The following is a 15,207-nucleotide window of genomic DNA, read 5'->3' as shown; positions in this document are numbered from 1 at the left end:
ACAAGTATATGAAAATAAATGCTTAGTATCACTAATCATCAGGGAAATGCAAATCAAAACCACAATGAGATATAATCTGACCCCAGTTAAAATGACTGTTATCAAAAAGACAAAACAACAAGTGTTGGCAAGGATGTAGAGAAAGGGAAACACTAATAGTTTACTGTTGGTAAGAAAGTTAGTGTAACTGCTATGGAAAACAGTATGGACATTCTTCAAAAAACTACAAATAGATCTACCATCTGATTTAGCAATCTATTTGCTGGGTATGTATCCAAAAGAAAGGAAACCAGGGTATCAGAGTGATATCTGCATGCCCATTTTTGTTGCACCACTATTCACAATAGCCAAGATAACAAAATCAACCTAAGTGTCCATTAGGATATGAATGGATGAAGAAAATGGTGTGTTTGTCCATATATAAATGGACACACACTCAATGGAATATCATTCAACCATAAAAAAGACTGAAATTCTGTTAGTAGCAGCAACATAGATGGAACTAGAGGACGTTATGTTAATTTTGATAAGCCATGCACAAGAAGATAACTATCGTAAGTTCTCAGTCATATGTGACTGCTAAAAAACTTGATCTCACAAAGGTAGAAAGTAGAATGATAGTTACTAGAGGCTGAGAAAGGTAGGAGGGAGTGATGATGAAGAGAGGCTGGTTAGTGGTTGCAAAAATACAGTTAGAATAAGTTCTAGTGTTTGATGGCATGGTAGAGTGACCATAGTTAACAGTAATTTGTTGTATATTTCCAAACAGCTAGAAGATAAGATTTGGAATATTCCCAACACAAAGAAATACATTTTTCAGGTGATGGATATCCTAATTACCCTGATTTAATATATGTATGCATGTATCAGAATATCACATGTGCCCCATAAATATGTTGTCCAATTATTATATATCAATTTTAGAAGAAGAAAATTAGGAGAAAGTAAATGATATTTTGGAGTCACAAAAATAGCTGGATTCTAACTGTGTGACATTTTTATCACTACCTTGCTGGTTCTTTCCTAGAGGTACACAGTCTGGAAGTGACAATGCTTACAACACAATATGAATGTAAAAGTAAAATAATGCATAGATGCAAAGTGACACCTAAGGGGAAAGAAATTACACTTGAGCTGAACATTGAGGAATAAGAGCTAAACAACTAGAAAAGGGGAAAGGACCTAGGAGTAATACATATTTATTTCTAGTAACTGTATTATGTGAAAAACGTATCTCTTTATCGTAGAAGCTTCCTCTCTATTTGTCCTTGACACCTTCAAGCAGGTGTCACCTCTCCTATCTAAGCCAGAACTGAAAACAGAGTTAAAAAATAAAAAAGGTCATTATCCAGTTGTCTTTCATCTTTGATATGGAAATGTTTATTTTTGAAATACAAACAGAGACAACACCAGTTTCATTATTTTGTGTTGTGAAGTGGGAGATAATAGTAGGTTGTTGGGAAGATTAAATCAGTTAGTTAATGTAAAACACTTTGATACTTGGGATATAGTGTTTAATCCCTAACCTCCTTTTGGCTGGCTTTTAAATTTTCTGTCTTCCATCTCACTAATCCTCTTTGTAACATATATATTTAATTTGCTTTTATACCTATCTGCTGAATATTATATTTCAATTTTAAAAAGTTTTAATGGTAGAGGCTCTACTTGGTACTTTATCAAATCCTTTTGGTAAATATTTATATTTTTCTAATACCTCTGCATATGTGGATATTTTCATGCTGGTCTTTTATTTCTTTAAACATAGTAACACCTTATCCACAGATGCATTTAGCCACAGGGATGGTCCAGATACCTGGTCAACCATATTGAGGAAACTTTAAACCTTTGATGTTTTTTTGCCATATTAAATGATTTTTGGCAGAGCCCAAAATTGTTTTCTAAGGGAGTTCCAATAAAGTAGCAGGTAGCTACCTTCACATTAAAAGAGGATGATAATAATAGCGGTTAATGTTTGTTTATTATTTATTACATGACAGGCATTGTGCTTGAACTCCTTCAGTTCACAGACATTGTACGCAAACTACCTCAAGCCTTACATCAACTATATGAGATAATATTATTATTATTTCCCATTTACTGATGAGTTAACATGAGGAGGTTTATTTGACCCCAGTACTTTTAATCATTATACCAGTCTACCTTTAATTGGATCATGGCTGTTGCATTATAGATCTTTCATAATTAAATTTGGTTCAACTATGGATATTCTACTTAGCAATTACAATTTAATCTAGAGGTAGTTAAGGAAATCTGAAGCTGAAATGGTTCTTTTTTCAAAAGTTTCTTAATTCAAATAGGTAAAATTTAATATAGACTCATTTAATGTACTTCTTCCTGGGGGCATATTACCAAGAATATATTTACCTTTTCATATTGTAGTATATTTTATCTACATATTTGATTATCTTACAATCAGATTACCGGAGTGTTTTTTTAATAATTATTTTCTGCATTAAAACAATTGCCTTGGAGCATTTCACAATCAAAAAATAATTGAATTAATACTTTATGCTTCTAAGTGCCACCAGTTAGGGCGCAGTGGCTCATGCCTGTAATCCCAGCACTTTGGGAGGCCGAGGTCAAGATTTCGAGACCAGCCTGGCCAACATGGTGAAACCCTGTCTCTATTAAAAATACAAACATTAGCCGGGCATGGTGGCCACACACCTATAGTCCCAGCTACTCGGGAGGCTGAGGCAGGAGAATCGCTTGAACCCTGGAGGCGGAGGTTGCAGTGAGCCGAGATCACACCACTGTGCTCCAGCCTGGGCAACAGAACAAGACTCAGTCTCAAAAAAAAAAAAAAGTTCTAATTTTTATGTAATTTACGTAGACATAGTTAGGAATTTTAGTGTACCATTTATTAACTACTTAAAAGTGACTTTTTTTCCCCTCCAGCTTGCTTGATGGAGGATCAGGATCTATGCAATGGCACACAAGACAAACAAATTTGCAGTTTATCATCTTTTCACTAGTGCTACTTGAAAGGACAAACAGAAGCCCCCAAAATACAGTGTATTATCTAGGAAGGCTTTTACGGTTATAGCTACATAACTACCAAACCCAGACAATCTCTCCTCCATAGAGAAATTTAAAAATCTGTGTGTACACATATAAATTTTTTGAGACGGAGTCTCATACTCTGTCACCCAGGCTGGAGTGCATTGGCATGATCTAGGCTCACTGCAGCCAAGCAGTGGCTCCTCCTGTGCACAAGCAGTCCTCCTGCTCCAGCCTCCTGGGTAGCTTGGGCTATAGGTAGGCAGTACCATGCCTAATTTTTAAGATTTTTTGTAGAGACAGGGTCTCTTATGTTGCCCAGGCTGGTATTGAGCTCAAGCTCAATTGATCCTCCCACCTCGGCCTCCCAAAGTGTTGGAATTGCAGGCGTGAGTCACTGTGCACAGCCAAAAATCTATTTTTTTAAAAAAAACAGCGATTTTTCCTCTTAAATGATAGTATCTTTAACACCTATCCTAATGGGGTGGCGGGGGGGATAGACTATTCTGGATGTATTAGTAAACTAAACATAAACTGATTTGAAAATCAACATATGTTTCAAAATGATTAATAGGATCAAAAATGCAAAGTTGAATAATAGTTTTTAATTGCAGTATAGTCTCTTTACTGGTGTGTCTCTGCCCGAAACTTTTTAGATTGCCATTATTCTCTATGTACTTCTAAAAATCTTAATATTCATGTCTCCTTATATAACTCAAGCCTGCACAGATGAACTACTGTCCAATAACAGTAAGATTGGGCCAGGCACAGTGGCTCATGCCTGTAATCCCAGCATTTTGGGAGCCTGAGGTGGGTGGATCACTTGAGGCCAGGATTTCTAGACTAGCCTGGGCAACGTTGTGAAACCCAACCTGTACTAAAAATACACACAAAAAAATTAGCTGGGTGTGGTGGCACACAGCTGTAATCCCAGCTACTCAAGAGGCTGAGTATATTGGTCTATTTTCATGCTGCTAATAAAGACATAATCGAGAATGGATAATTTATAAAGGAAAGAGGTTTAATTGACTTACAGTTCCACATGGCTGGGGAAGTCTCATGATCATGGTGGAAGGCAAAAGAGAAGCAAAGGCACATCTTACATGGCAGCAGGCAAGAGAGCTTGTGCTGAGGAACTCCCATTTATAAAACCATCAGATCTTGTAAGACTTACTACCATGAGAACAGTATGGGGGAAACTGCCCCCGTGATTCAGTTATCTCCACCTCACCCTGCCCTTGACAGGTGGGGATTATTACAATTCAAGGTGAGATTTGGGTGAGGACACAGCCAAACCATATCACCGAGGCACAAGAATTACATGAACCCAGGAGCCGGAGGTTGCAGGGAGCTGAGATCACACCACTACACTTCAGCTTGGGTGACAGAGTGAGACTTCCTCTAAAAAAAAAAAAAAAGATTGTAAAATCATTTCTGAATTTTTAGGGCATTAAGGAAACGTCTAAGTAGGCCAGGCACAGTGGCTCACGCATGTAATCCCAGCACTTTGGGAGGCCAAGGCAGTGGATCATGAGGTCAGGAGATCGAGATCATCCTGGCTAACACGGCGAAACCCCGTCTCTACTAAAAATACAAAAAATTAGCCTGGCATGGTGGCTGGTGCCTGTAGTCCCAGCTACTCGGGAGCCTGAGGCAGGACAATGGCGTGAACCCGGGAGGCAGAGCTTGCAGTGAGCCGAGGTCGTGCCACTGCACTCCAGCCTGGGCGACAGAGTGAGTCTCCGTCTCAAAAAAAAAAAAAAAAAAAAAAAGAGTCTCTCTATGCTGCCCAGTCTGGTCTCGAACTCCTGTGCTCAAGTGAATCTCTTGCCATGGCCTCCCAAAGTGCTGGGATCACAGGCATGAGCCACTGCACCCAGCTGGTCAGTTGATTTTTGACAGTAGTGTCAAGGCAATCCAAAAGGAAAAAGGATAATCATTTCTTTCATTCTAGAAGTCTTGCTCTGTCGGCCAGGCTGGAGCACAGTGGCACGATCTTGGCTCACTACAACCTCCTCTTTGGTTCCAGCGATTCTCCTGCCTCAGCCACCCAAGTAGCTGGGATTACAGGTTCAGGTCTGCCTAATTTTTGTGTTTTTAGTAGAGACAGAGTTTTACCATGTCGGCCAGGCTGGTCTCAAACTCCTGACCTCAGGTGATCTGCCCGCCTCAGCCCCCCCAAAGTGCTGGGATCACAGGCGCCCATCTAGGATAGGGTATTGGAACAACTGGGTATCCATATAATAGAAAATGAACCCTGAAGGCTGGGCGCCATGGCTTATGCCTGTAATCCCAGCACTTTGGGAGGCTGATGCAGGCGGATCACTTGAGGTCAGGAGTTCAAGACCAGCCTGGCCAACATGGTGAAACCCCATATCTACTAAAAATACAAAAATTAGCCGGACGTGGTGGTGGGCCTATGATCCCAGCTATTCGGGAGGCTGAGGCAGGAGAATCGCTTGAACCCGGGAGGCAGAGGTTGCAGTGCACCAAGTTCACACCACTGCCCTCCAGCCTGTGCAACAGAGGGAAACTCCATCTCAAAAAAAAAAAAAAGAAAATGAACCTTGACCTCTGCCTCATCGTTGAGAGAGGCAAAGATTTCTTAGGATGCTCTAATCACTAACCATAAAAAAATAGAGAAATAGATATATTGAACTTTATGAAAATGAAAAGCTTCTGCTCTTCAAAAGACACCATTAAGGAAATGAAAAGGCATATATTGCCAACAACTGTGAAGAGTTTGTTTCATGCTATTTATGGACTAAGCCTTCCACAGTTTCATAGATACTGCTGGTAGAAAACTTAAAACTCCTGGGTCAGAGATAGAGGACAGTTTATTACTGATAGCAATAGCAGTTACCAGAATATCAGTATGTTTTTGCCAGCTCCCCAAACCTCAGGTGTAACAGGATGCATTAGCGATTGTACAGATTCCACCTTGGCCCACAAGGAGGACATCTATTGCAGTCCGATCATCAAGAACAACGCCAGGCAGAGAGTTCAGGCTTACCTGAATGACTTCCAGTACCATGGTAGGGTGGTGTCATGGATCAGTTCAAATAGGGAGCTATAGTGGCTCCATGCCATTAAACAAGGCTTAACATTGTTTTTAGTTCTGAGCAGCACAGTACTGTGGCTTGTGGCTTAATGTTTTTGGCCACCCGTGATTTATATGAGATGGCAAGAAGGTCCTAATGTCTGACACCATCTGTTTCAATCTTGAGAGCTCTTTGACACAGTGCCCTAGCCACAGTGCTTTCTAGCTGAGGTCGTGGAGTTTGCCCCTCTGCCTGACTCAAGCTAGCAGTGTGACCTTTGGTGAGTCTACCTTAATCCAGAGCATCTGCTTTCCCATTACTAAGATAAAATCTCTTAAATCCTCCTAGATTTCAACATAAGGGCTAGGGGAGTTTTCCAGAGTGGCGGGGCTGACCGCATAGATTTATATACATTTCTTTGAGTTACTTTTTCATTTTCCATGAGGTTACTTTTGTTCCACTTTCACTGGATTTAACATTCTATTAATAAATCCAATCCAGGGCAGTAAGAGCCTGAATACTCTTCAAGTCGTCATCCTTGGTTTCCTATAATACAAGAGTGTATCTTTCTCTGCGAGATCTCCCTGAAAGGATGAAAGCACCCAGGACCCACTTTGAGACATTTTGCTGTCATTTCCAAATGGATTTAAGGTTGGCATAATAGACTACAGAAGAGGTTGAACTGTAAGACAACCCACCTGATCTCATTCTTCCTTAAGAAGCGTTACACACCCTGCCCCCTAATCTCCCAAGTGAGCCAGCCATTGTTCTAATGATTGGCCTGGTTTGTGCTCATGAATTTCTCTTCTCATGCTCATTATGAGTGTGTATCTCTAATTGTTTTCTGAAAGGGAGTAGACTTTATGGCTACACAAAATGAATCTTAGTACTGTTACTTAGTACTTAGTACTTGTTACAGTGGTACAGATCTGAGGCTGACCAAACCGATGGCAAGGAAGTCCCCCAACCTGGAAGAGATTTAGGAACAATAAGGATGCCTTTATAGCAGCTGTGTTTGAACCTGTTTCCTGGTATTCAGCATGCAGCCACTTCCACAATTCTTCCTTATTAATAGGCAGTAAAAGGAAGTGACATTTATTGCCCAACCAACAATATAACTTAATTAACATGTTCACTGTAGGTGCCCAGGAACTTCTGCAAATCTCTACAAGGCCCTCATTCAGAAGGAGGAAGAGTCTCTGTGAGAATCCCATCCTCATCACCCAAACTGTCAAAAACTGTAAAGTTTGAGATTTTACCTTACTTGTGAGCAAATAAGGTAGCCTGCTACAGTTTCATGAATGCTGGTAGAAGACATGAGACTCCTGGGTCAGAGACAAAGGGCAGTTTATTACTCACAGCAGCAGCAGTAGCTAGAGTATCAGCATTTTTCTGCTTGTTCTCTGAGCTTAGTTCCCACGGAGTAAAGAGGGCCAACTGACTCCTAAACAACCAGTGCGGTGTATTACAGATGAGGAGTCCTGAACTTAGGTAACTCAAATTTTTTACAACAGGCAATAAACATGGCTACCCATTCCTCTGAGGAGGCAATATCTTCACTATACTGGACAATAAGAATGTTTGCCCTGGCTGGGCACAGTGGCTCACATCTGTAATCCCAGCACTTTGGGAGGCTGAGGTGGGTGGATCATGAGATTAGGAGATTGAGACCATCCTGGCTAACACAGTGAAACCCCGTCTCTACTAAAAATACAAAAAAATTAGCTGGGTGTGATGGCGGGCACCTATAGTCCCAGCTACTCGGAAGGCTGAGGCAGGAGAATGGTGTGAACCTGGGAGGCAGAGCTTGCAGTGAGCTGAAATCACGCCCCTGAACTCCACACTCCAGCCTAGGCCACAGAGTGAGACTCTGTCTCAAAAAAAAAAAAGCAAAAAAAAACTGTTTGCTCTTTGACCTTGAGGGAGACACTGTCTCTTCCTATTACTGCCTATCCATTGGGCTGCTTGAGTGGCCTCGCTGTTTGGCAGTTGGCTTCCCCTAGAGACAAGTAACCCAAGAAAGAGCAAGGCAGAAGCTAATATGTGTGTGTGTGTGTATGTATATGTGTGTATATAGGTGTATATATGTCTTTTATCATTTATCTTTGGAAAACACACCCTATCCCTTCCACAGTATCCTATTGGTTTTACACGTCAGCCCTAGCCACTGTGGAAGGAGACTACACAAGGGCATTAATACTAGGAAGTGGGAATCACTGAGGAACACCTCGGAGGCTGACTTATTATCGCAATGGCTGTATAGTTAACACCATAGTTTGCTGAATAAAGAGTATGTGGGAACTCTGTACTATTTTCTAAAACTTTCTATAAACCTAAAGCTATTTCAAAGTAAAAGTTAAAGAATTTTAAATGAAAATATAAGGTCCAGGAGTGGTGGCTCATGTCTGTAATACCAGCACTTTGGGAGGCCAAGGCAGGAAGATCACTTGAGCCCAGGATTTCGAGGCTGCAGTGAGCCATATTGTGCCACTGCGCTCCAGCCTGGGCAACAGAGCAAGGCTCTGTCTCTAAAAAGGAAAAAATCTATTAAGAAAGAAAATATAGATTATAGACCAGAAGAAAATATTTGGTAATACTTATATCTAACAAAGATCTAGTATCTACAAAATATAAAAAAGTCTTAAAACTAATAAGAAGACAACCAATTAACAAATGGTCAAAAGACATGAACACATACTTCAAGAAAGCATTCACTTGGCCAATAAGCCCATGTGAAGATATTCAAGATCATTTGTCTGGCTGGGTGCAGTGGCTCAGGCCTGTAATCCCAGCACTTTGGGAGGCTGAGGCAGGCAGATCATGAGGTCAGGAGTTCAAGACCAGCCTGGCCAACATGGTGAAACCCCGTCTCTACTAAAAATACAAAAATTAGCTGGGCGTGGTGGCGGGCACCTGTAATCCCAGCTACTCGGGAGGCTGAGGCAGGAGAATTGTTTGAATTTGGGAGGCAGAGGTTGCAGTGAGCCAAGATTGCACCATTGCACTCCAGCCTGGGCAATAGGGTGAGACTGCATCTCAAAAAAAAAAAAAACAAAACAAAACAAAAATCATTTGTCATCTGGGAAATGCAAATTATTACCACAGTAAGATATATTTCAGTCCCACCAGAATGGTCAAAATTTAAAACAACTGACAATGTCAAGTGTTGGTAAGGATGTGGAACAACATGAATGCTCATGCATTGCTGGGTAGACTGTAAAATAGCACCTCTTTGGAAAAATACTCCCGTAGTTTCTTACGAAGTTAGATGTACGCTTTCCCTATGACCTTAGCAATTCCACCCCTCTGTATTTATATGTGAGAAATTAAAACATGACCACTAAGAGAGTTTTACACAATATCCATAGCAGCTCTATTCATTCATAAGCTAGCCTTATGAATGCAATATTGGATTGTTTGTAAATGGATTATCAATTATTAGGTAATTTTTAGATGACAATGTATGCAATGCAGTCTGTTTCTGGTTACCTAAGTTTTTTCGTTGTTGTTGTTTGATTTTTTTTTTTTTTTTAACATTGTAAAACTTCTTTGGGGGCATGGTTACAAATTAACAGTTGATGCTAGCCTTATTCTCTTAAATGGAGAAATTTTTTCTGGATGTCTTGGTTAAAGCCAAAAGACGTATTTTACTCTTGTAAAGAAACCAAGGACATTGATACCATATGAACATTTGAGACGGACGTATAAAAATTATTGGTTTTAAGTATGGTTGTATGCACAAATAAATTTAAGAAGCTGCAAAAAAAAATTTGTAACCATCGTTTAAAAAAAATTTGTAACCATGCCCCCCAAAAAGCTGTATTGGGTCCCTTTGGAGGCAAACTGCAGTCAAGAGTGTTGAAATAAGCTAGCCTTATGAATGAAAGCTAGCAGCAACCCAAATATCCATTAATAGGAGAATGGATAGACAGATTGGGATACAGATCTTTCTTCTGATATGTGTTAAGAATATTTGCTGCTAGTTTGTGGTCTTCCTTTTCATTTTTAAAAATAGTTTCTTTAAAAGACTAAAAGTTCAATTTTGGCAAAATTCAAATATTTGTGGTTTTACCATTTCAAGTCATTACTTGCACACAACTCTCACACGGATAGAAGACTGCTAAATCCTCCGCAGTTAAGGAGTCTGTGGGAGACAGGCAGTGGTGTCAGTTGTTTTGCAATTTGGGCAGATTCCAGAACTGTTGGTTAAAAGGGACCCCATTCAAGGTGAGTTGTTTCGCAAGTAAAAACATATATGGGCTTAATACAATTTGTAATGAGAAGTATATTTCCTCCAGAACCCAAAAGAGCCTAAGAGTAACTGTGGGTGCTATGAGAGTCAATAGCTGTTTCTTGACAGTGTCATGGATGGAGTTGCCTTCAGTTTACCCAATGATGTTCAGAAATACAACCAAGGCCTTGCGCTATGTGTAAGGCATTGGGTCACCCCGTGAGCTCCTTTCATTTGTATGTCACGAGTGAGTGTATCAAAGGAATCTCCTTAGCGGAGGAGGTCATTAGTGTGATGTCATACCTGCATTCCTGGGAAAAGTATGATGCAGTTCAATCTTGCCCTCGAAGATTGTATGTTACAGTGAGGCTGTTTAAAGTACCCCGTGGTAGCTGGGTAAAACTGTATTGGGTCCCTTTGGAGGCAAACTGCAGTCAAGGGTGTTGAAATAGGCACTGAACAAAACATATTCACCAAATCTGTAATACCAAAATATTTACCAGTTGCTGGTTAGATGAAGTCAGTAATTTCATTTATATTGGGTATGGGTCCTTAGTGAAGTCCACAGCATTGAGGTTGAAGTAATCCACCAGGAGGCACCATACATTCCTCCCAAGTGTAAAAGCTGGTCAAATTGGGCTGTGAAATGGACAGGCAGTGGGGATAATCACCGCTTTTCTAAATAGGTCTTGTATAGTGGGTTTTAATCATTAAAGGCCCTGTTTTAATTTACATCTGGCTATATTAACTGTTTTAATCAGGAAGCAGTATGTCCATGGGGTCCATTTTAAAAAGGCAATTTGTTAGTGCCAAAGACTTAAAATTAATTCATGACTCATTGGGTCAGAGGGTCCATGACCACTATGGGTATTTTAGAACGATAGGTGTGATGACCATGGGGAATTAAGGCAAGACAGAATTCCTGTGGTTAGGGTGAGGCATGCATACTTGTCCTTTATATTATGTTCAATAACTCCCCTAAGATAATAGGGGGACCCTTTAAATTTAGGGGGATCCCCCATATTGATTAAGGGCACAAAGTTTTGCCAGTTGGTATATTTCAGCAGATGTTAATTCAGAGCCAGTGTCATAGAGGGACAAAAGCCAATTCCTGCCCTTTTATCTATGTATTGTATAAATTCAGTGAATTTTGAAAAACCAGTTGGGCCATATTGTGGCCTTCTGTTTTAGTTTTTGTTTTTTTATGTCCTGCCTATTCTGAACGGAATTGTGTGCCCCCAAATTCACATGTTGAAGCCCTAACTCCCAATGTGACTGTATTTAAAGCTAGGGCCTGTAAGGAGATAATTAAGGCTAATGAAGTTGGAAGGGTGGGGCCCTAAATCGATAGTATTGGTATTCTTAAAAGAAGAGGAAGAGAGACAATAGACTTCCTCATTCCCCCCACCCCGCCACACGCACACATACACACACACACATACGAAAGGCCATGTGAAGACTGAGCAAGAAGGCAGCCAACTGAAAGTCAGGAAGATAGGCCTCAAAAAAGAATTTCTCTTCCTGAGAGTAAAAAGACATTTGAGGTCATTTAGTTTTTAATTTTGTTGTTTTTATACCATGTATTTATATATATTTGTCAAGGGCACGCCTCCATTTTTAAATAGGAAAGGAAAATTGCATAGCTGAAAACTGTGCACTAAATTAAATGCACTAAAAGTGTTTATAGAACTTAACAGGGTAAGAGATAAATTAGATTATTAGACATCCAATCTCATCCCATCCCATCTAATACATATTAGATATATACATCTAATATGTGTATATATATCTATATATCTAATAATGTGTTATGTATATCTAATAATGTGTTATATTATTATTATTATTATTTTTTTTTTTTTTTTTGAGAAGGAGTCTCGCTTTTCACCCAGGCTGGAGTGCAGTGGCGCAATCTCGGCTCACTGCAGGCTCCGCCCCCCGGGGTTCACGCTATTCTCCTGCCTCAGCCTCCCGCGTAGCTGGGACTACAGGCGCCCGCCACCGTGCCTGGCTAATTTTTTTGTATTTTTAGTAGAGACGAGGTTTCACCGTGTTAGCCAGAATGGTCTCGATCTCCTGACCTCGTGATCTGCCCGCCTCGGCCTCCCAAAGTGCTGGGATTACAGGCGTGAGCCACTGCGCCCGGCCAATGTGTTATATTATTATCTATAATTATGTGTTATACATTAACTGGGTGATGCTGTGTAAGAATGCTATTTTCTTGGATAAAATTTCTGAGAATTTATGAGTTGAGCTGAATCTACTAAAAATAGTTGAATCCAAAATTTTAGCTTCTGTATTTATATAAATAATGATTATTAATAGGTCATTTCAATAGAAGTATTGCTCATTAGAGAGTTTCAGTATCTTTATTAGATAGAAATGAGCCTTTTGTCGTTAAAGTATAAAAATACAATAAATAAGTACATTAAAAATTTTTTTAATTTGGCCATAATTTTTAGTGCCAGATAAATTATATGATGCTTTCTAATTAACATTTTATAGTCCAAAGCTGTGAGAGGAAAAGTACATATACATTACTTTAAAAATACAGCCCTACCCCAAGAATATAAAGGATTTTCAGAGACACCAAATCTTTGAACATAGTGGGTTTTATGGCAAAAATCCATCCCAAAGGGACATGATTTGGGAATATAATTTAAGTTTTCATATCAGTTCTTACTTTGGTTGCTATATTTTGAGGTCATTACATTAAAATATTGAATAATTTGAAAACTTTTTATTTTGTATTCAGTATGGAGATTTATTCCCAGAATGGGCTTTTCTGATGCAAAATTGGAATGCTTGTGTAGTCACAACAGCTGTCTCCATACCATGTGGTATCTTCCATTACTTTACTGTAGAGATGAATATTTGGCCTGGTGTTTCGGTAAGATTGGACACACATGGTTTTAAGTGGCAAAGCAGTATGCTTATACATTCATTTGACTTTCACAGCTACAGTTGGCTCCAGATTAGAACAGGGAGAATACATTCATGCCACGGCCACCCTCATGGCTGCTGTAGTAGCTGGATCACAGGAGGCTCTGTTGCTTCTAAAGACACAACTAACTATTGCCGAGGAATTACACATTCACCGAAGTGCCTTACAGCTGTAGGAGGGAGAATAATGCATTGCTAAAAGGGTTCTCTCAGATTTCAGATTATGGCCCTAGTCACTATCGAGCCTCTTTAAAAATATTAATAATAAAAATTATGGCCATAAAATAACTATGAAACTTAAGACTGTCATAGCAGTAGGTGATATTTCAGGAATTCAATCCAAATACTTTATATAAAATTTTTATTTTTCAGAAAAGTGCTATACTTTTACACTCTCGTTAATCTAAGTAAAATCAGATTTGTTTTTAATGCCAGTGTTTATGGATGCAGAGTATTTGGGAAGCCGATCTGTTAAAAATAGGAATTATTTTAAAGACTTAGTTTACCACATGAAACAATGATTTATATTTTAGACATGGTAGACAATTTTTTTGCTCAAAAAATGTTAAAATAACATAGAAATTAGGTAATTTGATTTAGTGTGATTTTGTACATACTATATGGTTTGATCAGTATATATCTTTATGCAGTGATCAACTTCAAGCTCTTCATGGCATGATCTTTTACTGTAAGCTTATTTAAATTCTGCCTAAAACTTAAGTCTTTTGCATTTCTGAAACTGATTGGTCTACTTATTAAAGCTTTTTAGCAATAAAACTACGATTTCCTTGAAAATCCAATTATATTTCTCTAAACAGTAGCTGAATAAGAATAATACTTTTTTCCTTAAATAAAGACAAGGAGAAGGAAAAAACCCTCCGTGTAAATTTTTAAGTCATCTGATATGAAGAATTGGATTTCTGATATTCATTAAATATCAAAGAAATTCCGACCAGACCCAATGTGGGCTACCTTTTTATATAAGTGAATTTATGCATGTATTGTAGAGGCTGTACTGATGAATATGTTTGAGGCTTTCAGCTCTTAGTGGATACAAAATAGAATGATTGATAAAATCCTCCCTACTATTGGCTATTATTTACTGACTCTTAAGTGGCAGGTTGTATTTATGCCAATTTATCTGCTTCAGGGAACATTCTTGATAGCAGAACAAAGTGAATAAAAGTAGTTTGCTTTGCAAATGAATGCAAATGGGAGAGCCTTTCGGAAAGCCCTTTAACAGGGGCAGTGCACTTTGATTATGAGTGAAGCTGCCATTTGGACATGGTGAAAAGAGCACGCTTGAACCATTGATTGGGGGAGACAGTAAAAAGTCAGGAAGGGCCCCGTTAAGCTTGCAGTGAGGCAGGCGGATGTCAGTGTGGTTAGAGCACAGTGGGAGAATGACAGGGAGGATTAGTGTCAGGGAGAAGCTTTGCTGTAGCTGTGGAGATAGTCCCTGGGGTCACTCACCTCTGACTGTTGTTCTGTGCTGATGGTTCTGTAATGCAAACTGCCTGATGTATGCCTGTTCATTATCGGAAATGGTGATTAGAAAAGGTATTTGCCTCAAAGGTTTCCTTCTTTCCCTCTTTCTTTTTCTTTCATTCTTTCGTTTTAATTAAAGGAAAATAAGGTAGGCTTCCTCAGTCTCTCTGCTGGCTACTGGAGTATTGTTTAATACCAGAGTGCTTTATTGCCTCTGGTGGGGAATAGTTCAATACTAAAATGTAATGTGAAATAATTGTAACATGGTTATTTGTCATTTGATAATAATTTATTTCGCTGTGCTCACTTTGGGGTTTGACTACTGCTAGTGCTGAGTAAAATGCAGAGAATATGTTTGCTGTTAGAATTTTTGCATATGCGTGTTTATAATCTCTAAGGTATTTTTAAATTTAGTTTAATAATTTGGTCAAAGCTAAAAGTTGACCAAAATGAAATGGTCAAAATAAAATGAAATACTGCTTT

General features: G+C 39.2%; 1 protein-coding gene across 1 annotated transcript in view; it reads left to right on the top strand.

The window, feature by feature from the left end:
• The window catches only part of DNAJC1 (DnaJ heat shock protein family (Hsp40) member C1), a 208,497-nt gene that overhangs the window by 157,152 nt on the left and 36,138 nt on the right, over positions 1 to 15,207 (top strand). The window lies entirely within an intron of this gene.

The sequence above is a fragment of the Symphalangus syndactylus genome, chromosome 10 (genome assembly GCF_028878055.3).
Source record: "Symphalangus syndactylus isolate Jambi chromosome 10, NHGRI_mSymSyn1-v2.1_pri, whole genome shotgun sequence".
NCBI classification, from domain to species: domain Eukaryota; kingdom Metazoa; phylum Chordata; class Mammalia; order Primates; family Hylobatidae; genus Symphalangus; species Symphalangus syndactylus.
This window is presented reverse-complemented; position numbering and strand designations above follow the sequence as displayed.